General features: G+C 46.1%; 1 protein-coding gene across 2 annotated transcripts in view; it reads left to right on the forward strand.

Annotated features, from left to right (window-relative positions):
- Positions 1–485: 485 nt before the first annotated feature.
- Positions 486–26,996, forward strand: part of SNAP25 (synaptosome associated protein 25) — a 60,544-nt gene continuing 34,033 nt past the window's right edge. The window contains exon 1 of one of the 2 annotated variants that reach the window (XM_054629776.2): positions 486–855. The gene's annotated coding sequence lies outside the window, so the exon portion shown is untranslated. The remainder of the gene's footprint in view (positions 856–26,996) is intronic. The other variant, XM_054629774.2, reaches the window with a different exon arrangement.

The raw sequence follows: 26,996 nt of genomic DNA on the forward strand, positions 1-26,996 counted from the left end.
GAAATCACGCTGGAGACAGCTCCATTTGCTCCAAATTAGGTACGCTCGGAATGAATATTTTAATTAATTAATGATAAATAAGCCAGGCACTTTCCTCGAACTGAGTTACCGTTTCCTTCCTCAGCAGCAGTGGGATGTGCTCGCTGTGCTGTGTGTATGTTCATGTACTTGTCCAGGCTTTGGTTTTGATTTCTCTCTCTCATTTTTGAACGTGACCCTCAAATGATCAGTTACAACACATGTCCTTAACCATGGATTTCCTCGTGTTTGGCTGCTCCGACGTGGGAGAGGGGAGGGAGGAGGGGGAGAATAAACAGATTAACACACCCAGACCCCTGGCAGGATGTTCTGAGAAATAAAAAGAGGGGAGAGAAGGAAGAATTCACACATAAAAATAGAAGCCCACGTAGATTGGCCATATATGGAGTACCGGGGACTTCAGAGGGATACCCTCTTCGGACCACCCCTTTGGCAGAGGAAATCGCTGCTGCGGGAGGGCCCCTGCCCCCCTGCCCGGGCGGTTGGCCCGCAGCCGCCCCGAGCCCCCGGCCCCGACCCCGGCCCCGGGGAGGCGGCGGCGGGGCGGCTGCGGGAGGCGGCGGGGCCGGCTGCGGGAGCGGTGCGGCGGCGATGACTCAAACCCGCCCGGCCCGCTCTGCCCCCTCCCGCTCCCCCCGCCGGGGAGGGCTATTAAAAGCTGCTGACGTAGGAGCGGACGGCCATCTTTGATGAGGGCACGGCTCCCGATCCATTGAAGAAGGAGACCCGCGGAGGTCAGCAGCCTCCTGTCCTTGCCTCCCATCCAGCTGCGGCACCGACTCACCGACCCCGCCGCGCCGCGCTCCGCCAGCCCAGGTAAAGGTGGGACACACCGCGGGCACCGGCTCAACGCGGGGAGGGGGCCGTGTTGACGGTAATGAAATGGAGAAATAGGATATATTTAAAGTGAGACCCGTTCGGCTTTTTGTCTCCAGCCTCTGGGCTGCTGCGGGCGCAGAGAAAGGCAAGGAGAAGGGGGTGATTTCGCCGCCAGCCTCATGGCCGGCTGGAGCCAGGGACGCAGCCGGGCTTTGCCTCTCGGCCGTGCGGGCGGCAGGAGGCTGGCGGAGAAGACAATGTCGGAGGAGAAGGGGAACCAGCGCCATTCCCAGCTCCGAGGGGGGAGAAGCGTGTGCGGGCGCTGCGCGCTGCTGGGCCGGCCCGGGCTGTGCCGCCCCGGGCACTGCAGCGCCCGCAGCGCGCCGGGCTGCGGCGGAGCATCAGCACCGCGGACAGCGCGGGGCCCGAGCGGCACCGCGAGGGGACGTGCGCCTGCCTGTGTCCGTGTGTCTGTCCGTGTCTGTCCGTGTGTCTGTCCGTGTCTCCGTGTATGTGCTCAGCACCGCGGACAGCGGCGGGCCCGAGAGAGACGGGGAGGGGACGTGTGTCTGAGTCTCTGTGCGTCCGTGTGTGTGCTCAGCACCGCGGACAGCGCAGGGCCCGCGCCGGGACCGGGGAGTGCGAGCTGTCTGTGCCTGTGCCTGTGTGTCTGTGTGTCTGTGTGCCTGTGTGTCTGTGTCTGTGCATGTTCAGCACCGCGGCAGCGGAGGCGGCCGTGCTGCAGAGCCCTGCGGCTCCGCGCCCCCCGCCCCGGGGCTGCCCCCCCGGACACGGGACTGGGAAGCGATTCCCGACTGGCGAGCGGCGGTGCTCCCTCATTCCAGGACAGGACCGCGGGCAAGCGCAGTTGTGGCTCTGTAGCTCAGAGTGACAAGAGGGAGAAATAAAATTTAAAAAACAAAAAGCAAACAAACAACAACAACAGCAAAAAGCAAATAACATCAGTTCCTGCAATTAATCGGCGCTCGGCACTTCGGCCCCTCTCCGTGGAGCGGTGTTTGTGCAGGGAAGGCGGGGGTTACATAACGCCCAGCCCGCGGCGTCCCCCCGGGCCAGGCCCTGCCCGCAGGGAGCCCCGGCAGCCCCCCGGGGTTCCCGCAGCCGCGCTCCGTGCCCGCGGGCGCCGCTGCGCCGTGACACGGGGACACGGGCCCGCGCCGCCCCCCCTGCCGTCCCCGCGCTGCGGAGCGGTGCGGAGCCGCCGCCTTATGTAACGCGGGCTGCCCCGTCACGGCTGCTGGCCCCGGCTCCCCCGGCGCCGCCGGCGTTGCCTCCGCCCGTCCTTTCCGCTCCCCGGCACCCCAGCCGCCCGAACGCCTCGGTGCGGTCCCAAGTTGGTAACTTCGCTGGGTTTTTTCCTGCGGGGTGAATAAACAAGGGGAGAAAGGGGGATTGGGCTGCGTGTCCAGACACTGCGCTGCGTAGCTGCGTCAAACCGGAGCCGCGGGATCTGCCAGATTTACGTGCTTGGCCTGAATAATTGCTGCTGGTTTCGCTCCCAGCTGAAGAACGGGGGGCGGGTAGGAAATGGGGGGTTGGCCTGCGGCACTACCCGGGGGTGGCAGAGCAGCCCCCGGACCCAGACCCCTTTGCTTCCAGCCCCGGCCGCAGCATCTGCAAGGACATGCCCGTCCCACACCCCCTCCTCGACCTAGCTCTGGGCATGGATCAGCTCCCCCACTGATCAGCACGAGGATGGTGTGGGGCAGCCACCCCTGCGGGCGGCAAGGGGAGGGATGGAGCCATCTGGGAGATGAGTGCTGCGGTGGGAATGGCTGGGGAAGGGACTCTCTCCTGAGCCCCAGCCACCTGCACATCCCACAAAGAAGCCAGTCTAGGAAGAAGCAGCAGTGGTTTTCCATTGCTGCTGCATCGCGCAGAAGGGGTCAGCCAGGAGGTGACTGCTGAAGAGTTTGGTTCCTAGGATGGGTGCCAAAAGGATAACAGAGGTGACCAAACCAAAGATGCAGGCAGGCCTGATTGACAAAAGCAAGAGCTTGAGGCTGCCTCTAAAGTAAAGAGGAGTTGCAGAAACTCAGCATGTTACAGTACCAAATGCAGCTAGACAGCAGCCCCAAATATATGCAGCTTAACTTTCTTTCCACAGCTAACTAGAAAATGAGAGTGGCATTTCCAAGAGCTCTCGGGACCAGGCTGTGTGTCCATTGATCACATGGGGGCAGTGAAAGAAAGAACAGCAGAATCCAGCCAGCATGAACCCTCAAAATACATCTAATGAGATGCAGCTCCACTTCCCAGATTTATTGCACTGGAGGTGGGAGATGCTTTTCAGGTCAAGGGAAAGCTTTTCATTTTTCTCCCTATACTTTAGGTATGGCAACAAATGGCAAGATGAAAGTGCTGAGGCAAATAAAGCACGGTCTCTGCCTGGTGCTTGCACCGCTTTAACTGCGCGAGGTAACGAAACAAAACACTTTTCCTGTCAGTGGGAACAACTTCAGCGATTTGTACGTCTGTGCGTCACAGGGCTACAGCTGCTGCATTTGTAGCAACCCTCAGGGAAAAATAGAAAGTATATGGCATGGTGTAGGGCTCAGTTTGCTAATGATTCCTTCTCTCAGGAATGAGGAACAGAAACTGTTTTCCCTTTACCTTGGCTTGTTGTCACACAGTTACTCTTTCTCTTGCATTTTTTTCCCTTAAATCTCTGTCATAACGTTTTATAACATAAGGAGGGTACTTTCATCTGTACATATTTATATGCACACACAAACTCATTTCAGAGATTTCCAGGGTTCTAGGCTGGGTAAAACCACAACAGATGCAGGCTGACTTTGCAGCATTCACTGGGCAGAGTGCATTTTTCTGTCTGTGGAGTTTCATGCCCTGCTACCAATGCAGCTACCTTTGGGCTGGACCAGTGCCAGGCAATCTGCAACAACAGACTTGTTCAAGCATTTCAGAGCTTTAGAGTCTAAGGCAGACAAGAATAATGTGTTACTGGAGAGCTGCTGCAGGATGCACTTCTCAGGCAAATCATGATTACCTCTAGGAAGCTGGGCTTTGGAGCAGGCATAGGGCTCATCCATCTACTGGGAATGCTGGATATAGCTTGTCAAGGCTGTAAGTTGTCATGGAATAGTTTATTTTTTTTAGCTTTTTATTTCTGAACCTCCAACGGTCCGTTTTTCATTAGTTACAATACACTCTGGCTTTCTTGCCTACAGACCTTGCAGATTCAGCTTGCTGCATTGTATTGCAATGAGCACTTTCTCCAAAACACACAAGTTATTTTCCTAGTTCTTGTCTGCCACCCCTTTGTTACTCCCTCCACAAATGCTTAGACACACACAAACTCCCACCAGCAAAATCTGCCTCTTATCTGATCATGATTTTCAATATGCTGTCCCACATCCCACTACATTTTCTAGGCCTTTCCACCAAGCACAAAGGCAAGGCAACTGCACAGGTTCAAAATTGTTCTTTCTTGCTTTGTGATGGCCCCAAGGCTGACATTGCAAGACCCAAAAGTGGATCTGAGTGGCCTTGAGGAAATGTTTGAACCACTTGCCTTGCTATTTTAGGAGGAAATTTAGCTTTGGTCTTGCATCTTTCATCTTGTTCACTTGCTATTTGCTCATCACCTCGTACTCACCTACAATCCTCTTTTAATTCCTGCTAAAGATCACCAGGATGAAAGAAATACATCAGAGGCATTAGGACCCTGATGTGAAGGGTGATGATTGTCACCTTCTGATTTTGATTATTCCAGCAGGTCTAATCCAAAGTCAGTTGGAATCAAAGAAAATACTTCCCTACATCATTTTGTGGGACTTGTAAAAGAATATTTAGCAGTTTAGGTTTTTCAAAGGGAAACAAATTCTGTTGTACGTATTTCCTCTGAAATATACTAGCACTAGTGATTCTAAAGAGAATGTAATTATAACCTTTTCCTTTTTTTTCTTCTTTTCTTTTGTTTTTTTTTTTTTTTTTTTTAATAATAAGAGACTATCTCTTACTGGAAAAAGCTGAATTTTACTACAGGCACAGGGAGAAGAAGAGGGAAACACTAAGTAATTAATCATGGCTGTTCCTGGCCTTTTAGAGCTGAATGTTAGTGCTGACCCATCTGTGCTCTGTCAGGCTATTTAGGAGATTTTTTATTTTTTCTTTAGAGCTAACAGTGCTCTGTTTCACTTTTTGAATGGGATGTAACTTATTGTCAATTGGTGTGAAGTGGCATAAGCGAGGGCTGTGCTACGCTACAGGCCAATAATCTTTCAAGCTGGGACTCCTTGTTTGTGTTTTAAAACAGAAATGGGTCTATTTGCTGAAGGAGCAGCTCTTCTAAAGAAAGAGCTCATTTCAGATGCTGCCCTCCCGAAGCCCATTCCTGTTTTTCCCCAGCCTGGTCTCACTGCCGCAGACCCTGATGGCCAGGCTGCCTCAGAAGGGCTGCCAGGGAGCAGAGATGAACAGCAGAGCAGAGGAGGAATCCTGCCTGTTACGCCTCTGTTTCAGCCTGGGTTCTGCTGCACTCTGCTGGTACATAACACCAGCAGAACTTGAATGTGGTGTAAAACCCAGGACACAGCTGAGTTTTTCCTGAAGGCACAGTTGTGTGCAGAAAAAGTCAGAAATTCCTAGCTGTAGCCATTAATTGTTCTTTCAAGCTGGGGAGTAGGGTGAATTTTTCCTGCATTCCACTAAGTGCACAGGAAAATTAGGATTCTTCCCTCAAGATTTTAAAAGGCAATATTCTTAATGGCTGAGACATTGTATTCATAGAGTTGCAATATGAAAGAACAGAGGCAAAGCCAAGTCTCCCTGTACAAGTGTCTAAAACTGAGCAAGAGGAACTGTTCTTATATGTTTTCACTATAATTATAGTTTTCCTTGTGCTTTTGATATGACCAAGTTTTTGTGCCAGTGTTTACTGGTAGAATCCATGAGTAAAATGAGAGTTATCATGGACTATGGCAGTGCTCATGACTAAAATTTGTATCCTAGACATTACAAAAGGATGTCTCATGTAGGTGATTTGTGAAATAAATGCAAGATTTGCTATTTCTTCCTCAAAACCTACAAATTATCAGAGAGTTGCACATCCAAGGCACTGCAGAGTCCTTGGTAGGGCACGTTTGTAATTCTGCATTGATCTTTTCCATCTCCCACATTTTCTCAGTAGCATTCCCTTGCTAAAAATCCCAGTAAATCTTCAAATACTTTCACTGTCACTTGTCTGTCAAAGAGACTAGAAGTTTAGATTGAAAACTAAAGCTCTGATCATTTCCCAGCTCAGTGTTCAGCATGCTGCATTTATTTGTTATACTTACCCTCCACCCAAAGGAGAGGAATTCTGTTCCTGAATTGCAACACAGTCATAGAAGTAGTAATTGTATTTTTCCTTTTGTATAAAACAGTTATTTGGAAGATGTGCCAACCTCTCCTTTGGTTCCTTTTCCCACTCCTGGAAATTATAGCTCCCAGTGGAACTGTGCAGATGCCAGTTCCTTGATCTGTCTTACAGAGGTAAATATATTTCCTCCAGCTACTCTAAAAAACTTCACGAAACAAAAGTATACTTCTTCAAAAGAGCTCATCTGTCAAAATAGTGTTACCATTCACTGATTCCTTTTTTAAACAGGAACAGAAGTCTCCCATGCATATTTAAGCATTTTTTAAAATAAAAGGTACTAAAATTAGCTTCACTATGCTTTAGATGGAAATTGGAGTTTTCTTTCTCCTCCCTGCGCTAGTATTTCTTGTTCAGCCTGGTCCCATTCACATCCTTCGGCTCCTCAGCATTCACCTCGCAGGGATTCAGCCAAGCTGGCATTTCTGCAGGCATCAGGGAGCTGCTGCTTGGTGCAGCCCAGCACTGCTGCCTGCAGCCTGGGCACAGCCTGGGCACAGCCTGGGCACACACCTGTGTGGGCTCAGGGCTGCCTGTGCCCCTGGCAGCGAGTGCCATGGTGAGGGAGAAATTCCTGTTCCCTGTTTGTTGGGTACACACACAGCTCACAGGGATGGCTCGCTCCTGCAGAAAGCAGCAGGAGGTGATTAATTGGACTGGAGATGTTCAGTAACATCTGAACTTCAGCTAGGGGGGGTTGGGGATTAAAACACCAGGACTGCTTGTGGGATATCTGGATTCAGGTGCAAGTATCACACATTAAATAAATGTAACCTTTGCCAAGTACCTAAATTGCCTCCATCCATAAAAGAAAAAGCTGAGATTAAAACAACTTCCAGTTTACATCCCTTAGCTTCAGATACAGGACAAGTACCCCTTATCATTGAAAAGATATTTTTATTAATATTAGGGTATAGCAGTTTCCACTGCCTGAGGGTGGTGACCTAAACTCAAAATGCAACATTCTCCCAACAAAGGTGGTTGTCATTTACCTAGAATTTGACAGGGTGTTACCCATGATTGTTCCCTTCTGGTTAGTAAAGGGCTTGGCTGGAAGATGCCATATAAATCCAGATTATTGCTATTGCATTCACAATAGCAGGAGAAGAAGGCGCTCTCAGAGCAGAAGGTGGATGAAACATTGATGCATTTGCTCGTGCATTACACAAGACCAGGAGTCTGCCAAAGCCCTGTGTTCCTCCAGAGCTGCACTGAGCTGCACAGGGGAGCGGGACTGAGCCCCCCTCCTCAGCAGCACCGATTCCAAACCAGTAACACGACAGCTGAACACACAGCCCAGATATGTTCTGTGAATAATTGAGTATTTCAGCCAAACATTTGCTTTTCCAGAGAGCGTTCACCTAAGTGACACTCAAGGATGTGAAAAGCCCTCAAGAAACAAACCAAGGTATGCAAACCCAATTAAACTGGAATTCACTGCAGCTTCCAACAAGCAGTTCTCCCCAGGGAAGCACTTGTTTTATTTGCTCAGCTGTATGGAGACAGGTACTGGTTGCAGAGCTTACTGAAGGATTTCCTGCCACTTTTCTGCCATTAAAATCCTGTTCTTGGCATATGGAATTTGCAATTCCTGAAAATGTAGGTCTTTTATTGTACCAAGGCCGAGGCAAGAGGCAGAAAGGCCAAGAGCAGCAGAGGGGTTTGAGATGGCGCTGGATGAGTGCAGGAAGGGATTGTGTGGTGCGGCTGGTGGTGGTCACAAGCGACTGGACTTGATAAGGAGCGAGTCTCCTCAGGTCCGATGTTCCTAAGAGGTTTGCTCATTATACAGAAGAAAAGAGAGGAGGGGAAAAAAGGCCTGGATGGTTCTTTGCTGTCGGTTTAGTTCATTGTAGCAATGAACACGTCAAGAGACAGTGGAAAAACCCCTCGAGGCACCAGGAATGCGCTAAGTATAATTGAAAATGCTCTAGACCGCCTTTGTAATGCAACAGCAGGGCCATCTGCAGGCTTTAGATTTTCAATATTTGCAAGGCATTTTTAAACATTGTGTTGTCTTGTTCCCTTTTTCTTAATTAACTGTTTTAAATAGTATAAAATAGGCTGCTCCTGAAGCAACTTGCAGGCTCTGAGGATCATTTTCTAAGCCTGGTAAACAAGAACAGGCATGTACCTCTAACAGGCTGACAAATAAGAACGCGAGAGAGCTGCCAACGTCACACAAAAGGTCCCCAATTTCCAGATTAATGCCCAGGGCACTTAAGGCTACAGTATTAAGCAGGCTGATAGAGGGTAGCATGTGACAGAAGAGCTGAGCAGCAGGTCTCATCCTCTGGAGGCCTCAATAGCTGTGCTGCCTTTTTATTTTTCTTGGAGTTTGGGGTCTCCTCCCAGTCCTACCTCAACTTCTGCAGCCTCAGCTCTCTGCTCTCATCATGTTCCCCAAATGGCCTGAGGGAAACCACCCTCTCAAGAGAAGGAGATGCAGAGAAAGACCCTTTTCAGCCCCATTTAGGACAGGGCCTTGGAATGGATGCACAAGGCTTTACAGGCAATGGGCTACCCAGATCACAGAGGGCTTACAGGGAAAGAGCAGGAAGACAGGAACACAGTGCAGGTGGAGATGAAGAGCTCACTCTCTCTCAGCTACAAGGACCCCAGTGCTTCCCTCTCCTTTGACTGGGTCACTGAGTAAGAGGCCAGAAGAAGTCACTCATCAGTGAATGGAACCCCTTATAAAACAGAATATCCCACAGGCTGCAGGGCTTCTCTGTCTTAACTGCTTCTCCAGCAGTACAATATTCCAGCTTTGCTTTCAGAAATTGCCCACAGTGAAGAATGTGACAATATATGGTTTTTAATTGAACAGTGAAATCCAATAAATTCTTTATTGTGGATGCAAGCATTTATCTGCAAAGTCATTAAGCTGCTATTTAGATTGATGAACAGCTCTGCTGCTGCTATACTGTGATTTTCCAATGGTTACCCCTATTCCTTTATGGAGTAACATAAAGGAACTTACTTTCCCCTTTAGAGTTCAAATTCTTAAGAGCTCCATTATTTCCCAGTAATGATCCTGTATTTCTGTCCTTTCCTTGCCTGCAGAAAGCCTTTACTTGCAGCTAGAACTTTACTCACAAAAGTTTTAAAAGAATCCCCAGCCTGGCAGGTGAAGAGATAAAACCCTGATCCAAAGGCCAGGACAGACTCCATGATGCTGGAAATTAGATGTTCAAGCACAGAATGTGAGACTCCAACACCGTTTAAAGATTTCCATTTCTTTGCCTTCCTTGTGTATTCTGTTTTTGCGGTGACATTTCCAAGAAATGTGGTGTACACTCAGCTGTTCTCCAGACAGAGTTCTTCCATTCATGCCTGCAGTCAGAATCTATTTCTCAAAACAAGCACCTTCCTGCAACAGGGAAGTCAGAGACCTTTCAAAATTTAACCAGGCTCTCCAGTGCTGTCAAACACAGTAGGCCAGTTCCTGGACTTAGAAGAGTTGCTTTTTCTTAACCAAAAAATGATCCACTGTACCAATATCGATGAAGAATAGGACAAGAGGACAAAAAACAGAATGAATAACTAGGGGAATGAAAAAATGAAAAATACCCCAATAAAAAATACCCCAATAAAGCACAAACACAAATACCAAAAAAAAAAAAAAAAAAAAAAAAAAAAGAAGAAAAAAAAAAAAAGACAAAGGCCAGCAGACTCAAATAAGAGAAAGGAGAAAGTACAAGATGGGCTTTTTGTTTAATTCTGTTTCTTGCTGTTCTTTCCCTATGAGCACACAATCAACAATTACCTAGACTTAAAAAGTAAATGTCAATCCTCAAGTTTTTGATAGAGTCATTTTAAAGGTGTCCTGAAGTGTTAGGTTATAAAACAGTCTCACTCCCCTTAGCAGCCCCAATCTTGTGTTCCATCTTTGCATTTCACAATGCAGAGCAGGTGCCGAGGTGCATCCTAATCTCAGTTTTATAGGCACATACAGACAGCAGGATGGCAGGATTTGTGAGCAGTGTCCCCTGCAGTTGGTGTCTCAGAGACAAACGGCAGAGCAGAAGGATAACAACTGCTACCCACTCACTGCGGTGCTGGAGATGTGCACTTGCTCTGCAGCACTTATATTGAAAAGAAAAGCAAAGCAAAGCAGTGGTTGTGATATCACAAGACAGAGCCCAGACACTTTTCCTTTTGCTAGAAATTCTAAAAAAGCCCTCTTTTCAAGTGTGTTAGAAATAGAAGCCTGTTTCAGAAGAGACCTGAAGTTATCAGTGCAAATTAATTGCGCCAGATAGGGGCTTAAATTGCTACCTCCCAGCTGAAGACATGTGAGGGAATGGAAGTGGTAGACTATATGGAGGGGATCATCAGAAGGGAGGAGATCCCACTGCGAGCTGGGATTTGTGAATGTCCTGCCTGTGCTTGTAAGCAGGTGCTCAGATGAGTGGTTTTATGGGCCAGAGTGAGGGGGAGAAGGGAGCAAAGTCACAGCCATTCTGGAGATCCTGTCTCCTGGTGAGGATTGTACTGCTTTGCTCGGGACAAGCTGTCCAGAGCTGGTGGGGCCTGGTCTCCTGAGCTGGCACACAGACAGGGAGCTCACCAGAGCAATCACAGAAATGCGGCTGTGCACTGAGATTGTGTGGCAAGGTTTTGGGGGGGATACGAGGGGCAAATTCTGTGAGAAAGTGCCAGAAACTTCCCCTGGGTTCAGTGGAGCCAGTGCCAGCTGGCTCCAAGATGGACCCGCTGGGTTTTGGGCTTGTTTTGCCTATGAGAGAAATTGCTGCATCACCTCCCTGTCCTTATCTTGACCCACAAGGCTTTTGTTGTATCCCTGTCCTGTTGAGTTGTGGCTTTGGTGAGCACTTGGCATAATCAGGGCTGACCCATCACAGGCTGTTGAGCTGGGACAGCACTAACTGCCAGAGCAACAGGGAGCTTTGTCAGGAATACTCCAGGTTTAAGGGTGTTGTTACTGAAAGAATGGCAGTTCTTACACTAAGAGAGTGGCTCTTTAACACAGGCACTTCTCAAAACATTTCAGTGGAAGAGGAAGATCTGTTTGGCCATAATTAGGCCCTTTTTAACTCTCTGGACACAGTAACAAAGGAGCCTGTTCACAAAGCAAACGTCTGAAGTTCACACACTTCAATAACACACGGCTGCATTATGCAGAGGACAAGCTGTGGAGCTGCTCCTCCTTTCCATGGAAGTGCAGTGTGCAACTGGAGCACACAGTGCACAGCAGAGGCTCAGCAAGCCTTGAACGCCCTTCTTTACACCCCCAAGGAAACAGGGCTCCAGCTGTGCTCCTTTACACTGCGCAGAAACCAACAGCAGCAGCCCTCCCTGAATCTCAGAGCTAGCAGTGACTGAATTCTGCCTGAGACACTGCAGAAAGTTACACACACACAACCACACCACGATTTGTTCAAGGCAGGGATGTGTTGTATTCCATCAAACCCTGAATCAGTTGAGCATAAGAGCTATTTTGTTATGAGTCACCACCTGTCTCCAGCAGAACGTGGTCAGGTTCTCTGTCCAGCACTGCAGAGCAGAACTGACTCACCTCTGCTGGATCTGTTCTTTCAGTCCAGCACAGAGGCAGGGCTGAGGAAAGTGGCTCATCAGCACCTCAGCAGTCACGTGGCTGAGGTACGCCCAAGGGATGACGCACCTGAAGAAATCAGAGAGCAATTTGCAGCAAACTAATTATATAGTGAAATCCCCATCATTTTCTGTGCTCTGGGAATGCTCACCACGAATTTTGATTTCCTTGGCTTCCTCTTCATCTGAAATGATTTGATGAGTCTTTTTTCAGAAAAAAAATCCTCTGGATTTTCAGACAGCTCACTGCACACACTCGAGGCTCGACCTGTACTGCATTCTTTCCGTGTTGTCCCAAGGGCTTCCTGCTCCCTTACTGAGTGCGCGAGGGCTGCAGATGTGGGAAGGTGTGGGAACGGTGAAAAGCTTGTGCTTCAAATCCAGAATTTGCTCTCTCTGAATATTCCTAATTAAGTGTTTCAAAAAATGCTATTTTGGCAAGCATTTTTCCTGTAACTTTATCCACAAGATTTTTGACAGAAATCTTAAGAGAGACATGTGAAATAACTCTGTTTTGAGGCTATTAAAATGCAGAATTGCAGCTGGATGTATGCTGATCCCATTTCCCCAGCTGAGCTATCACATTCACCTCTGCAGAAATAGCAACTGTCACAGCAACAGTCACAAGAGATGCAGCCCTCAGAGAATCACACCGAGCAAAGAAAAATATCTAGGACAGTGATTTAGCTTGTCTGGATTAAAATGTTCCTCCTAGATGCTTTAGTGTTGTTGAAAGTCATCCTAAAGGAAGATGACAGGCTGTTCAGGCCTGCCACAAGTAACAGAGAGGAACAAATAGTTATTGCAGGAAGCCTAATACAGTATTATACATGGAAAACTCTAAGCAACTTCCTGGGAATGCTGGAACAAGAACATACAACCTGAATTTCAGAAAATTCCTTTCTGTACTACCATATGTTGGAGTATGGGGAAAAGACATGAAACTGGCTTTGAACCAGTGAGGTATAAAAAGGTTTTGTTCTGGGTGACAGCCTCATTTTCTCAAACTCATGGTCACTCTGTGGGAGACGGGACACAGCAAACAAGGTGCAGGGGATCAAAAAAAGTGTCCATCTCAGGACAGGAGTGGATTATTTTGAGTTGAGATAGAGACATGTGATTTATTTAAAAATTTTTAACAGAACTGCCAAGACCTGTCTCTCTTGGAAGACGAATGCATGTGGACTTGTGAGGGTCAGCAGCAATCTGGCATTTTTTGGGCAAATGATGCACACTGCAGGACTGCCAGATCCAGATGGACTAAAGGGAAATGTTCAGACGTAACTGCAGATGTCATAGGAAATTAAAGCACTCACTTGTGCTTGTGATTCAAGAAGTTCCATTTCTAGGTCAGATGACAGCTTAGTTGGCCATTACTACAAACATCTCTGACTTTTCTTGAAGTTTTCTGCCTAGAACCCGTAAAAGAGCAAAGGACAAGTGCCATTTTCATGGGAAGCACATTGTAAAGCCATGTGAAGAATTAACCTTATGAAGGTTAATAATGAACTAAGGAAGCCAGTTGGTTGCTAAAGGATGAGGCTCTTTAGTACTCAATAAAAAAAGATACATTGACAAAAAGAGCTGCAAATATTTGTTGTCACTGTGAAAGCCAATATTGTCAGTTTTGCATATGTAAAAATGTAAATATTTGTTCTGGCAAACACAAATACTATTGTTTGTGATTAATTAGGTTTTTCACTAAACTACCAGTAAAGTTTATTAATCTACTGTGTTGTAGTGTCCTGTTGAATGATGTCCTGATTTAGTTGTGAAATATGGGTCACTGAGAGATTAATTGTTTGTTTAATAAATCAGGCCAGCAAAGAATATGGAAATACTGTTTAATCAATGCTGTTGAAATGAATTTGTTTCAGAATTCAAGCACCTCACTCTGGATAAATACCTCCATTACTGCTTAAACTAATTAGTATTTCTCACATGAGGACATTTCAATTATATGGTAAAATATGAAAGCTCCAAATGCAAAATATAGGGGGAAATTTAGTATTTTAGATTAGAAATGTTTTGCATTTTGTACCTATTCCAACCCCTGAGAGAACAGTCCTTCCCTCCAGAAGTAACATAACCTATTGCCTGTGATTTAGTGGCTGGCTGGCTAAGTGTGTGTGAAGAATGTATGACAAGGTAGTCAGATCCCCAGGCACTGAAAACAGAACTTTGATTTGCTGGAGGAAAGAAAAGGAATCATTTCTGTCCAAGCTTTGAAAAAGATGACAGTAATTTTTAGAAATAAATAAGTACTTCTTTTTTTTTCATTTTCTGCAAAGCTTCCATTTACGTAAGAAATGAAGAGTTTTAATCTTCTTAGTAAGCATTTTGATAGCTATTTGATTAGTTTATAAAATCAGCATATTGCACATTTCCAATGAAATGGGAAACTTTTTACTGTTTCTTTGCTTACTTGTGTCAGTCTCTCTGTCTGGCATGAGCCTCGTTCAGCTCCTGCCAAAGAGTCTCTGCTGATGAATGACATTTGTTCTATTGTTTAGTCCCAAACCCCCTAACACACTTACACTGATTATAGACTTCAGAGCCAAGAAATACTGACATACAATTGGAACTGGGGAGAGAAGGGGACAAAGTTTTTTTGTTTGTGCTTTGAAGATGCGAAAAAAGCCTTCCCAACCTCATAACTTTGGTGACAGAACTGTAATGGAAATGGGAAATGTTTATGTCTCATTTTTGGATGAGATTAAGCAGATGGAGACCAGTTTGGGCTTCTCATGGTCCAGCCATTTCTGGAGATGTTGCATCAGATGTCTGGGATAATATGGAAGCTGTGGCTGGCAGCCTGTGATGCAGGTTCCTGTCTCTCCTGGAAATAGCATTGAACAAAATACACGGCCTTGAAACTTATATTGTTTGGAATAGCAGGTGCTGTGCCATGGGTCAGAAAGAAGGATCTCTTTTAAATCAACAAATGGCTGGAGAAATAATATTTTAAAACTGATGTCCTACTGAATTCTGTATTTTTACCACAGCATACAATCCCTTGTGGTCCCCTTTGGCACCTTCTCAAGTCTCAGGCTCTACAAAATCGCCCTCCAGAACAGCTGGAAAAGCTGAACACAATTCTCCTTTCCCTGGCTTTGCCCACACTCCATGCCTCTTCTGTTGGTGGGCCCTGGAGTGTCTTAAAGGAAAACAAACTGATAGGAGGTGCTGCTCCTTAGTGGCCTTGGATGGGGCCACCAAGGGCCTGAGGCTACCTGTGATCCTGGGAAGATGGCCAAGGCACCTCTGGGAGGTGGCTTTGGGGACACATGGAAGGCTCACATTCTGTGACTGCCTTCTGTCTAACTTGATTTGGTCACGTTTAGGGGCTGCCCTGACCCTGGGGGTGGATCACCTCTGAGGGGCAGAGGGCAGGTGTCCACTCTCATTCCTGGCTCTCTGTCAGCAGTTGCTGATGCCATGAACCTGTGGTGCCCTGCCCACAGACCTTCAGTGTGGGACCCCCCATGCTCCTCAGTGGTTATGGCCCCCATGTCCAGAGGAGCAGGCAAATCCCAGTGCTGGGAAGGCAGGGGAAGGGAGAGCACCTAACAACTCATCATTTCTCTGCTTAAATGGGGATAAGCACCACACACTAGGTTTGGGTTTTTGAGTTTGGTAACTTTTGGGGCAGGGGCCCCTAAGGGCTCTGTTGACAATTTCAGGAGTCAGACAGTCCTGACAGGCACATTGCTGCTCTGCTAACCACGGGCAGGATTAATCAGCAGTGGAAGGAAGGAAGGAAGAAAGGAAGGAGCCTTCTCAGCAGCCCAAACATGGCACTTGCCTTACCTAGTCAGGCTTCACTGCCTCCATGACATTAATTTGCTCCTGACCTAATGCTCCCAGCACTGCAGTTCAACGTGTTTATTAATTCTAGGAATGAGCTTGCAGATGGATTTTATTGTTGCACTGAGACACAACGAGGTGAAGATATGTGGGTTCTATTCCATTTTCCATATCTGTGCCATAAAATGTTGCATTTGTGCAGCCTGTATTATTTGTGAGCTTGTATTAGTGCTCAGCTTAAGGCCTATTGAAATGTCCTGGAAATAAAATAGCCTCATTAAGCTTTGGGGTAGATTTTAAAATTCTTGTTCATTTTTCAAGTCAGAGGAGGTTGAAGCAGCAAGGCTTGCCAAAGAACTAGGGTCCCTGTGTCATGAAAAGTTTCACTAACGTGGCTCAGACACATAAAACTACTGGGAGAAATTTCCCAGTGGATGATCACCCCTGACATTCATCAACTTCTAACAGGATTCATGGGTTGGTCTATTGTTTTCCAACTCACATTCCTCAGAAGAAGATGGCACAGGTTATTATGGAAACAGGTGCCTGGACAGAGAAGACTCATTTTGGCATGTAGAAGAGGAAGTGCCACGTTTCAGCAGGAGAGAAATTTCTTCTACTTGGTATTGACCAGCAGGGGAAAGCTCTGCTTTTAAAGAACAATTCTTAAATATGAATAAATATTGATTTTTCATTACAAATAAATATCTGCAATCAGACAAGTTAGTCAATGTGAGCCACTTTGAAATTAGCCTTATAAGTTAAACTTTGCTTGCCCTGGGTTCATAAGGAAGATTCCATTGCTTCAGTAGAAGAGAGATTAATGCCCCTGAGAAAATCTGTGCAGGAGTTTTCTTCCTCACCTTTGCTTGACAGGAAGAAGGATTTTTATAGTTCATTAAAGAGAGTGACCTGTTCCAGGCTCTTAAGGCAAGTCCTCAGAAAAGACAGATTTTAAATCCTTCCCTCAATGAACTCAGCACTAGTTTAGCTCACCCAGCCCAAGGCACTTCACTGCTTTTCAGCGGTGGAGAAAAAGAGGCATTCAGAGCCCTCCCTCACAAGCTGGTGGTTTTCTTCCTTAAATATAGAATTAATCTAAAATAAATTTCCCATTAATTTGCCAGTTTCAGCTACAGCTACAGTTATTTCCATAGGCCAGGACAAAGTTTTAAATCAGGATCTGTATTTTGGGGTTCCTGAAATTCAGATGGGAGCTAAATTTGCTTCCCAGACTGCTGGCAGCTGTCTGCTGGGCACTGATGATGGTTCGTGTTCATCCAGGGCCTGTCTGAAGTTTCAGACAGTGATTACCCTTAATGTCTAATGAAACCCGAGGAATTAATTAGTCTTTTTTGTGACTCTGCTATCCTGAATTACTTAACCTGGACTCAAGGCAGCCTCATGGGTTGGAATGGGGAACGCAGGGCAAAGGGATGGAAATAGATAATCTGTCAGCTTGTCGTGGTGCATCCCTTCACCTGGGTTTGCACAAACGCAGAGCAGAGCATGGAGCCTCGCCAAAAACTGCATTTCTCCCTCGTCCTGAAGCTGCCCCCTGCTGCACACGCTGCAGCAGCCGCAAATCCCGCGGCAGCCTGGCAGGGAGCTCCAGCAGGGCTCGCCGCAGACACTGCAGTGCCCTCTGCCCTGCAGGAGCCGGGGCGCTGCAAGGAGGCAACACCCCGGGAAAGGAGGATTTATGGGGGATTGGGGGAAAGGCATCCCACCGCTGCTGGAGCACAGGAACCCAGTGAGGATGGGCAGAAAACATCAGGGCTCACAGCATCCCTCTGGGGAGGGGAGCGCTCCTTTCTCTCTGGCAGCCATCCAGGTCCAAAGTGTAATAAACCCACAAAATGGATTATTTTTCTTTTAAAATAGACCTTGTTCCCCCACGGGCTCCTTAAATAAATCTCTTGGCCCCGTTCTCCCTAGCTGAAGGTCAGCTGGAAGCGCAGCCCTTTCAGCCCAGCACTGGTGTTTCAGCAGGAGGCAGCGAGCCCCGGGGCTGTGGCCGCAGATGGGCTGCCTGACTTTGCCCCACGCACTCTGCATCTGGGCTAAGCCTGGGAAGCTGTTGGACAGCAGCTGGGCCGTCAGCCACTGGGCCCCGAGCTTACAGGAGCTCAAGTACAGTCACAGAGCTTTCTTTAGCCATTAACTGATGGAAGTGACATAAATATTCCTCCTTTCCCTCAACAATGGGTGGGGGTTTTTTTGCTTGAACAAGGGGTTTTAGTCTACCAGATGGGTCCAGGCTGTATGTCCTTGAGATCTGCTCCTGAGATGAATTTTCAAAGCTTACAAGAGTAACTTCATTTAAATCTGTGGCCTCCAATCTACCCTTGGGTGAAGTGTGAAGACAGCAGCTGCACTCCAAGATCTCTTACACCACACAGATTTTCTGCTGTATGTGCCACTGGGGCTTCAGGAAGGAAGGCATCATCTCCCTGTCTTTATTCACTTACTGAAAAATATTTTCAGCATGGTGAAAGCAGTTCAGTCTGAAATATCTGAAATGGGAAATGTTGCTTACAGAAAACCATTTCTGTTTTAGACACAGAATTGTTCCCACATTATTGTTAGGTCAAGAATGAAGAACCATGGGTTTTTCAGGAATTTAAATTACATAAAATACACAAGTAAACAATGATTGCTTTAGATTTAAATTGGATTACATTCAAATGAAGTGCATGCCCTATCCTGCTGTCTTTACTTACAGGAGTAGTATTTATAAATATATAGTATTGCACGCCAATATTCTTGATTGGAACTTATCTTACTTACAAATGACTTCATTAGCAAGTATTGTTCTTGTCTTCAAAATGTTTCCATTTCTAAAAAACCCTCATACATTTGCAGGAGGGGTAGAAGTGATGGGAAAGCTTTCCAAAACTAAAACCAGCTGAAAAAAATCAAGGGAATTTGGCTGATACTGAAAGACCAGAGCTCTTCTACCCAAACCTGAAAAGACGGCTCTCTACTGGTGGGTCTCAGAGGAGAGACACATTTACTGAACAGCTGCAGCAAAGCCCTTGGGTGCAGCATGCACTTGAGACACCTCCCCTTGAACGCTGGCTGCTTGGCCACTTAGGAATGTAGAAACACCTTGTGGGCTAGAGCATTGTCTGGTGCCTGAACTCACAAGCTCCGCAGCATCCCAGCCCTAACTCCCAATGGGACATCTGCAGAAGGCACCTCGGGCTGTGCCCTGTGTCCTTGCCACACTCCTGTCCTTGTCACAGCTCTGCGAGCCGTGCGTGCGTGGTGCCTCTCTCCCAGCCCGGGTGAGCTGTCCCTCCATGCTCTGGGGGCAGCACTGCTGAAGGGCCTCGGGCCAAGCTGGGCTCTCCTACAGAGGGCTGGAAAAGCAGCGGCACCCAGAAACTCTGGATTGATGCTCACGTGAATGAATGCAGATGCAACTAAATAAATGAGAGTCTTATGAAGGTGGAGAGGTTGGAAGGCAAATCCTGTTTTTCTGATGCAAACCAAGCACTGTTTAAATGTTTAGAAGAATCAGATTGGCTGTCACTATTCATCCACTGCAAGGAATAATTTATTCCTTCATTTTGGCACGGCTTTTTATAAAGCCCCTGGTCTTAAAGACCCAAAGTCACCTCCTGTGGGTCCTAGCAAAGGCAGAAAAAGGTTTAGGGATTTAAATCCAAATAGAATTGGAGCTTTCATTGCCAGGCAGTGAGGCAAAATCCCTCTGCCCTCAGCTGCGTGCACACACTCTGCTTGAAATCTGGAGCTGCAGGATATTGACAGCAGAAGTGTGGCAATATCCAGGCACAGTTCTGGGAAAATCCTCTATGTGCTGAATTCTGTGACTTGTTTGTGACCAGACTGTGGTTGCTGTCAAATGTCAGCTATTATTTTTTTTTTTGCTGAGTTTATTCTTGCTGTTTCTGTTGTTAGTATGTGAATTGCTCTTGTCCCAGCTCACTGCTGTGGTTCATCATCCAGCAGCTGAGTGAGGGGGCTGGTTTTGTGCTAGAGCCAAAAAAACTCTCGGCCATGCTATGTGAGGACCTTCACATTTGATCCTCCATCTCTGCAGCTCCAGGTGTGCATTATGTCTTAGAGGGATATAAGGCAGCCTGGACTTCTGCTCTGTTTCAGGGTATTTTGTACTCTGTTTTTCCTCCTGTCTACAGCACTGAATGCACCCTCTTGCCACCAGCAGTAGTTGTACCTTCGTAGCTCAGGAATCTGGGCACTGAATATTAGGGATTTCAGCAGGAGTCCCCATGTACCTCTAGGGTGCAAACAGCTGCTTCCCAGGAGCCAGACTGCTGCGGCCAAGAAACAGTTAATTGTTGTTTATTTTATTTATGTGATCAAATTTAATCTCTTGTTGTACTGTTCAGCAGAGCTCTATAAATCTCATGTGACCCCACAGGACTTACCCAGCTCCTGAATTTCCCAAACCTTTCCCCTGCAGATTGTATCTCAGCCTGTTTCAACATATCCATCCGCCTTAGTGAGAACAAGAACTCCAGCAGGGAAAAGGGAGGCATTTTAATGTTTTAATGAAAACATTAAAAATGTTTTCAATTCCATTCTTTCAGTGCCAGCATCTGTGGGTTGATGACAGTTAATGGTGCAAGTATAGGACCGGGGAAGGGACAACATTCCCTTAAGGAACTGGAAAACTTTCTACTCCCAAACAAAAACTGAAAGGAAAAGGTTAGCAGCCAAACCAGACCATCTTGCATGCCCTTGCAGGCCTTAATTCCTTCACAAACATGTGCAAACTCAATAAAAAGAACTAGCTAAATAAAAATCCCCACGCAGAGAGAAAGATTTTGATCCTCTGTTAAAACAGTTTGAGCGGAAAGGATTTTGCAGCCTCTCTGTTAATCTGCTGATCACGTGGTTGAAAGCGATGCCCTTGAGGCACTATCAAGCCTGTTGTTGAATTGATTGGTCAATAAAAAAAGAAAGGAGAAAGAAAAAAAAAAGAGTAGAAGTTGTGCTCTTGTATTAGTACAGCTAAATCCTTGCCTGCAAGTCTGGGTAATCTTCCATGAGGAGTGCACTGGGGTTTTTCTCATCATCCTGTGAAAGCTGAAATCGACTTCTGAAAAAAGAGAGGTTTCTAATCAGCCTCCTTCAAATTTGTATTGCTGATTCCTGGAAAATGACTAGCAGCCAGGAATTAGTTGTAGGTGTGAATCAGAAAGCAACAGTGGCCTTTGGAAACAGGTGAATAAGTTTTGCATACCTGTGGGCTGCTGTTATGCATTCCTGTGGCTAATATAGCTTGTTACTTAGCCCAGAAATGTCAATGCTTTCAATATCTGACTTGTACAACTCTAAGTGCATTGTAAGCATCCACTGTATCCACCTTACCGGGTTGTTCCCAATTTATAGGTTTTGATACAAGTATCCACCAGTAGAGAATGGTGGATATGACCCAAGGACTTTCCCATTTAATCTTCCAGTTGTGCCCAGTGAAGGAAGCAGCCAGATCTTCTCCTTCTCTGAACAGCATTTGCAGCACTGCAGAATTTTGGGAATGGGTCTGAACTGGTCAAGGATCCAGCTTCCCTTCAGGGAGATGAGCTGTTTAATAGCAGCAGGAATTTTTGTTATTGTGACTCTGTAAAAGAGCCTTGAAATAATAAAATTTAAACTTGTAGAAGGTTTAGTGGTTTAAAATTGGGTTCCCAGCCCTTTTTGTTACATAAACTGCCTTTAAAAAAAGATACTCTGCTGTGTCCTTAAATTGTTCCTGCTGCATTTTATGTACTCACACGTCTATCTGTGTGTCACCTGTGTACAAACAGAGAAGGAGGGGAGTTACAAACTAAGAAGGGTCCTTTCTTTTTATAACATGGCTGTAGCTATTTCTTTTTTTTCTTGAAAGGAAGTAAGCTTTTCAAAGTTCATGAACTCTCCTTCAGCTTTAAATCCTGCATCCATATTTTAAGTTCCTTGCAGAGACCACGACACAAAGTAGAGGAGAGAGGAGCCGGGGGTAGGAAGTGGCAGAAAGTGAGCCCTGAGCCAAGACCATGGCAAAGCATGAGATATCCTTGGGAGATACTCAGGGCACCCTCAGAAAGGTCAGCCTTTTTCTTTTTGTTTTGCTTGTTCATTTTTAAAGCTCCTTTGCCCCAGAGAAAACCCACTGGCCATAGTGGGGAGGTGAAGGAGACTCATTTGGAGAGCAGCTCCTCAAGGTGATGGGCTTTGACTCAGGCCTGCAACCTCTTGTGCCTTTGCTATTTTCTGATGGTGCTGCATCTTGACATGGCAGTGCCCTCGCCACAGATGGCTGCATGCACAAGGAAAACAGCCCAAGCTGGGAAGTTCCCTTCCTTCTTGCTACCTGCTTCAGATGCTGTATGATAGAACAAGCAGATGGCTGGGTAGACAGAACATGAATAATCAGTGATAACCAAGAATCTCAAGACAATGAGATAATTTCTTAAATATCTCTTTTTGCTGCCCCTCATAGCTGAAAAAAAATCATCCTTCTGTTAAAAATCCAATTCTACAAATAACATCATCAGCCCAGTTTCATAATGCTTATATTTTGTCAGCTGCTGATTTGACTCTGACGACTTAGTTAAAGAAGATTTCTGCTAAAAATATATCAGCCCACTGCTTGAAATGCTTTTACCACCAGGCAGAAATGGAAGGATGAGTATTATAAACATAATGAATAGCTTTGTTTACCACAAATATATGTCAAGAGGGGAAATGTTGTCTATTTACATTCCCGATGCCCTCACGATCACAGTGTATTTTACTCGCCTATTAACATGTTTATATTTAGCAAGAGCTGCATTAATTGAATTTTTTTCATTTCTGTTGAAGGCTCTTACTGGTGTTACACAGCTCAGGGGCAGGGGTAGGTGTGAGTCCTGGCTGCAGAGAAATCTTGCAAACTGCAAACCATGCAGAAAGAAGTGAAATGCCAGCTGAGTGTGCTGACAGCCCGTAACAAACAAACCATCAGGGGAACACCTTATTCCTGTCTATCACTTTGAAATCAAAGCTTTGGCAACATTGATGCTGATGAGGTTAACTGTGTCACTGCCAATCTTTTCCACATTTTTGCCTTCTGTCACAATCAGCAGCCATTCCACACTAAGCCTGTAAATGTGCTACTTAAACTCACAGATTGTTTCATCCAGTCCTGCCAGTATCAGGACTAGTGAAGATGGGATAGCACCAATTTTTTAACATACAAATGAAGAACTTCATGTCTGTTTTAGCTGTGAAGTTATTCATTATTATGTTCAATTTAACTTTTAAAAAATCACTTTCAAATCAAAGTTACCACAAAATTTTCTCCTGACTTGCAGACTTACAAAGACTGTGGCAGAAATTAGCTCTGCTTTGTGACAGGCCAACGCAAATGTGCTCCCTTTTCTTACTGTAATACTTGTGGGTTTCCTTTCTATCATCCATTTAGCCTAAAAATACCTTTTTGCAGTTTGTGGGTTTCCTTTTCATCATCCATTTAGCCTAAAAAAAATTCTTTCTCCAGTTTGCGAGTTTCCTTTCTATCATCCATTTAGCCTAAAAAAATCCTTCTTCAATTTGTGGGTTTCCTTTTCATCATGCATGTAGCCTAAAAATGTCTTTCCTCAGTTGTCAGGCTGCCTTCTTGGATCATGATGAGAAATTTGAGGATGAGCTCTGCTGGTTTGCATTTGCTGCCATTGATTTGATCTGTGTGTAATACAAGAGCGTGGAACTCTTCTGACGTTTTGCGCTGACTTTGCAGAGGCAGAGAAGACGTAGGAAAGGTTGAGGCAATGTGGAGCAAGGTCTTGTGAACAACTACTATTTAATGCTCTCTTGCAGAAGCTCAGCTCCCTTTCTCTGTTGCCACTGGGGCTCCTCTTGGTTTGTGAGGCACAGAAGGAGGCTCTTCACCCACGGCTCATTATGGTCTGGAATGCTGAGGGGTGATGGCTAACCTGAACCAGGAGGTCTGGAAGAGGTTTGGATGTATATATGGAGTGGAGGCTGGACCAGGAGCTCTGGCACTCTTGAGAAGACTGCAGAGGGAGCAGTTTCTTTCTACAAACAGCAAATGGAGCAGGCCTCATGGAGCCTGGTTGGAATGCCCCAGGAAAATTAGCCATGCAGCTTTCTTATTCCTTGCTGTGCCTTGAATCCCTCATTAAATGTTTTGCAATACTTCCATTTTATATTTCTACTCCATCTCAGAGAAACAGAAGGGAGCAAGTTAGAGCCCCAGGAAAATATAGCAGAAAAGTATTTAAGATGGCAAGCACTTTTCTGTTTGGTGTTTCCACACTCACAGCTGCCCCTCCCCACACTGCTGGCCTCTCCCAGAACCACTGTCACTGGCTCATAGCTCCACCTGCAACTTTGACCCCACTAATGGCAGTGGTGACACTTCCTCCAACTTGAAACGGGGCGTGACTTTCACCACTAGCTTCTAAAATTGGCCATTAATCAGATTTAGTGGCTTAGGAGCAGTATAAAGAAAGCCAGGTTGGAATCAAATGGAAGAGAGGCTGACTGTTCATTGTTGCTGCAGTGATGGCCAGTAAATATTCTGAACACCTGAATGGATTTAGGTTTTGAATTCTCCTGGAAATCATGACACAGTAAGAAATCTCATCCTCCAGCTAGGAAGCTGCCTTTAGTTTTTTCTCCAAGATTCTGGCCTCAGAATGCAAACAGCTTTTCACAAGTCAAGATGTTTTCTTTAATCCTCTCTACTAATACCTGGATTTCTTGTTCTGAGCCATCAAGATGCAGCTATGCCAATGGCAAGTGAGGTTGTAGGATATTTTGGAGCAGGTATCTCCTGGAAAGACAGGGAAGCACTAAGCCCTTTCAGCAAAGCCCATACCCTCATTAAAAACACCCTGTGAATTGCCAGCCACCCTTTCCCAGAGAAGACTAATTCAAATGGAACTGGCAAAACCAAGAGCTGGTAGGATGACAAACAGTCTGCCTACCAGGAAAGGACTAACAGATCTCATCTTTCACATCATAAGAATTCTGGGAAACGTTACAAGTCCTGTTTCTGTACCTCAGAGAGAGAGAAGGAGAGAGCAGGGAAGAAGAGAAAATATTTAAGCCACAGGACAACACTAGCACAGGAACAAGCTGCTGTTTCCTAGCTGGGAATCAATTTGTGCTAGAAGTAAAATGTTTTCCAGGTACTGGAGAAGTGAGGATGTGGACTCAGAACTAGTGGGAACACAATAAGCTTAGTGATTCATAGGACATAGCTTGTTAAATTATAAATGATGCTACATGAGACAGGGAGCTGCAATAACAGGGAATTGGATTCACAGCAGCCTGTTCTGTTCAGGTCTCTGCTCTGTGCAGCCAGTAGATGTGGTGCCCACTCCCCCTAAGAAGGTTTCTTTCTTCACCCTGCACCTCTCTGCCTGCTTGCTCTGCCAGATGAACAGAACAAACATTTTTGCCTTGGATGTTTTGCTGTTTCTGTGGGAAAGCAAAGAAAAAAAAAAAAAAGAAAGGAAAAATGTGTGGGTATATAGGTGCAAAAATGACTGCAAAGAGATAACACATCGAGAGGTTTGTTTTCTTTTAGCAGTGAAGTAAAATGGATAGAAAGTCAAGTTTCTATTACTCTGAGGTGACATTGTTACAAAATGGCTGTCTCTTGCACGGTGCTTGTGTTTTTGTGGTTGGGAGCTGGTGGAGCAGCAGGTGGGTGTTGGAGGAGCCTGGGGAGCAGCCGTGTTGTCTGCCAGCTGACAGGACAGCACCCACCTGCCTTGGACTGGGGGGCTGGCAGGGGTGCCACAATGGCAGCACAATCAACAGCATTTATCCCAAAGCCCCAGGTGTCCTGGAGCCCAGGCAAGGGGCTGGTCCATGCCCTGGGACACCTGCAATTTAAGTAGGACAAAACAAGGGCAAGATAGGAAGGAAGAGAAGGATTTTATCTGCGTTGTGAAGATGGGAGACAGATTCAGTTGTTAGATGTGGAGAAGCAGTCCCATCAGAGGGTACCCAGGACACCTGCACAGTGCTGATGGATGGAGCCAGCAGCAGGAAACCCAACACCTGCAGCACCTCACACAGCTCCAGGGATCTGCCTTCAGGCAGGGCAAGCAAGCCCTGGGAGTGAAATGAGCTGCCAAAGGTGATGCAGGAAGACAGGAACAAACTAGAAATTACCTGGTTTTTTTTAATTGCCTCTCCTGAATTCATATTTGCAACATCTCAGTGCCTGTCTTGTCCTAAGTCACTGTCTGACAAGCCCTTATTGGTAGGCATTACTCTTTGTTGAATATCAAGCAAGAATTTGGAGTGAAATTGGTTATTATCCCTATACCTTGTCAGCCTGGGCTGTGGAAGTGGGCCCAAAGGCTTGAAGCAAAATGCTGTGGGACTGCAGCAGGAGAAAGATGAGGTGTCTGTGCCTTAGGTAAAGGCTGACAGACCCTACAGAAACACTGCTCCAGCTTTTTGGTTTAATCTCTACCACAAATGTTAAAAAGGTGTTTCTTTGGAAATGAGAACTTTGCTGAAAATCTTGTGAATAAATTGGATCTATGCAATAGGTGCTGGAGAATTGAACAACAGACTTCCTTCAAGACTTTCTTTCAAATCTATTTAGAAATTAAATCTAAATTAAAATTCCAACTAATTTTTCATTGTTACATTTTATGCCACGGTGTAAAATGTTTAAATAGGATTTTTCTTTACAAAATTATCTCATTTCCTCTCCAAGTGCTTTCAGATCAGTTAAAATACAGTAAGAGCAAAGGCAGGCCATGTTTAGATACAGACAGTATTAATTGTGGTAAGCTCTGTGTCAAAGAAGATGGAGATGACAGAAGTCAGAGAAGCTGGAGCTTGGGAGGGCCGTTGCTGAGAGCCCACAACCTATAAAATCTCCATTCCCAGCTCCCCTCAATTTCTCACCAGCTGTTGCCTGTCACACCGGCTGTGGGCAGCACACACGTGACTCTCCTGGCTTTCTGTGGGGATCTGCCTTCCAACACTCCATCCTCAGCACAGCTTCAGGGGGAGCCTGCTGGTGTCAGTAACACACACAGGGAATGGTTCTAAGCATGCCTTTGCAGCAGGTTCACACTTTTCATGTCCTTTCATTCCTTGCTGGTGTTACCAGGCCGTTCCTGGGCTTTGGGGTTAATGCCAGAGCATTTCCTCTAACCCAGCTGCCAGAAGCCCCTGTAGGGAAGGCTTGTGAAGGTGGTGGAAGACATGGCCAATGCACTGGCCAGGGCAGCTGTAGAGAGCTCCCTGGGCAATGGTAGCTGTTGAGGAGGTCCAGCAGGATAAAGGACGTGCCCTGTGACAAGAGGATCCCACGTATCCCCAGAGCTGTTTTGTGCCTGAC

This window comes from Agelaius phoeniceus, chromosome 3, assembly GCF_051311805.1.
Source record: "Agelaius phoeniceus isolate bAgePho1 chromosome 3, bAgePho1.hap1, whole genome shotgun sequence".
NCBI classification, from domain to species: Eukaryota; Metazoa; Chordata; class Aves; order Passeriformes; family Icteridae; genus Agelaius; species Agelaius phoeniceus.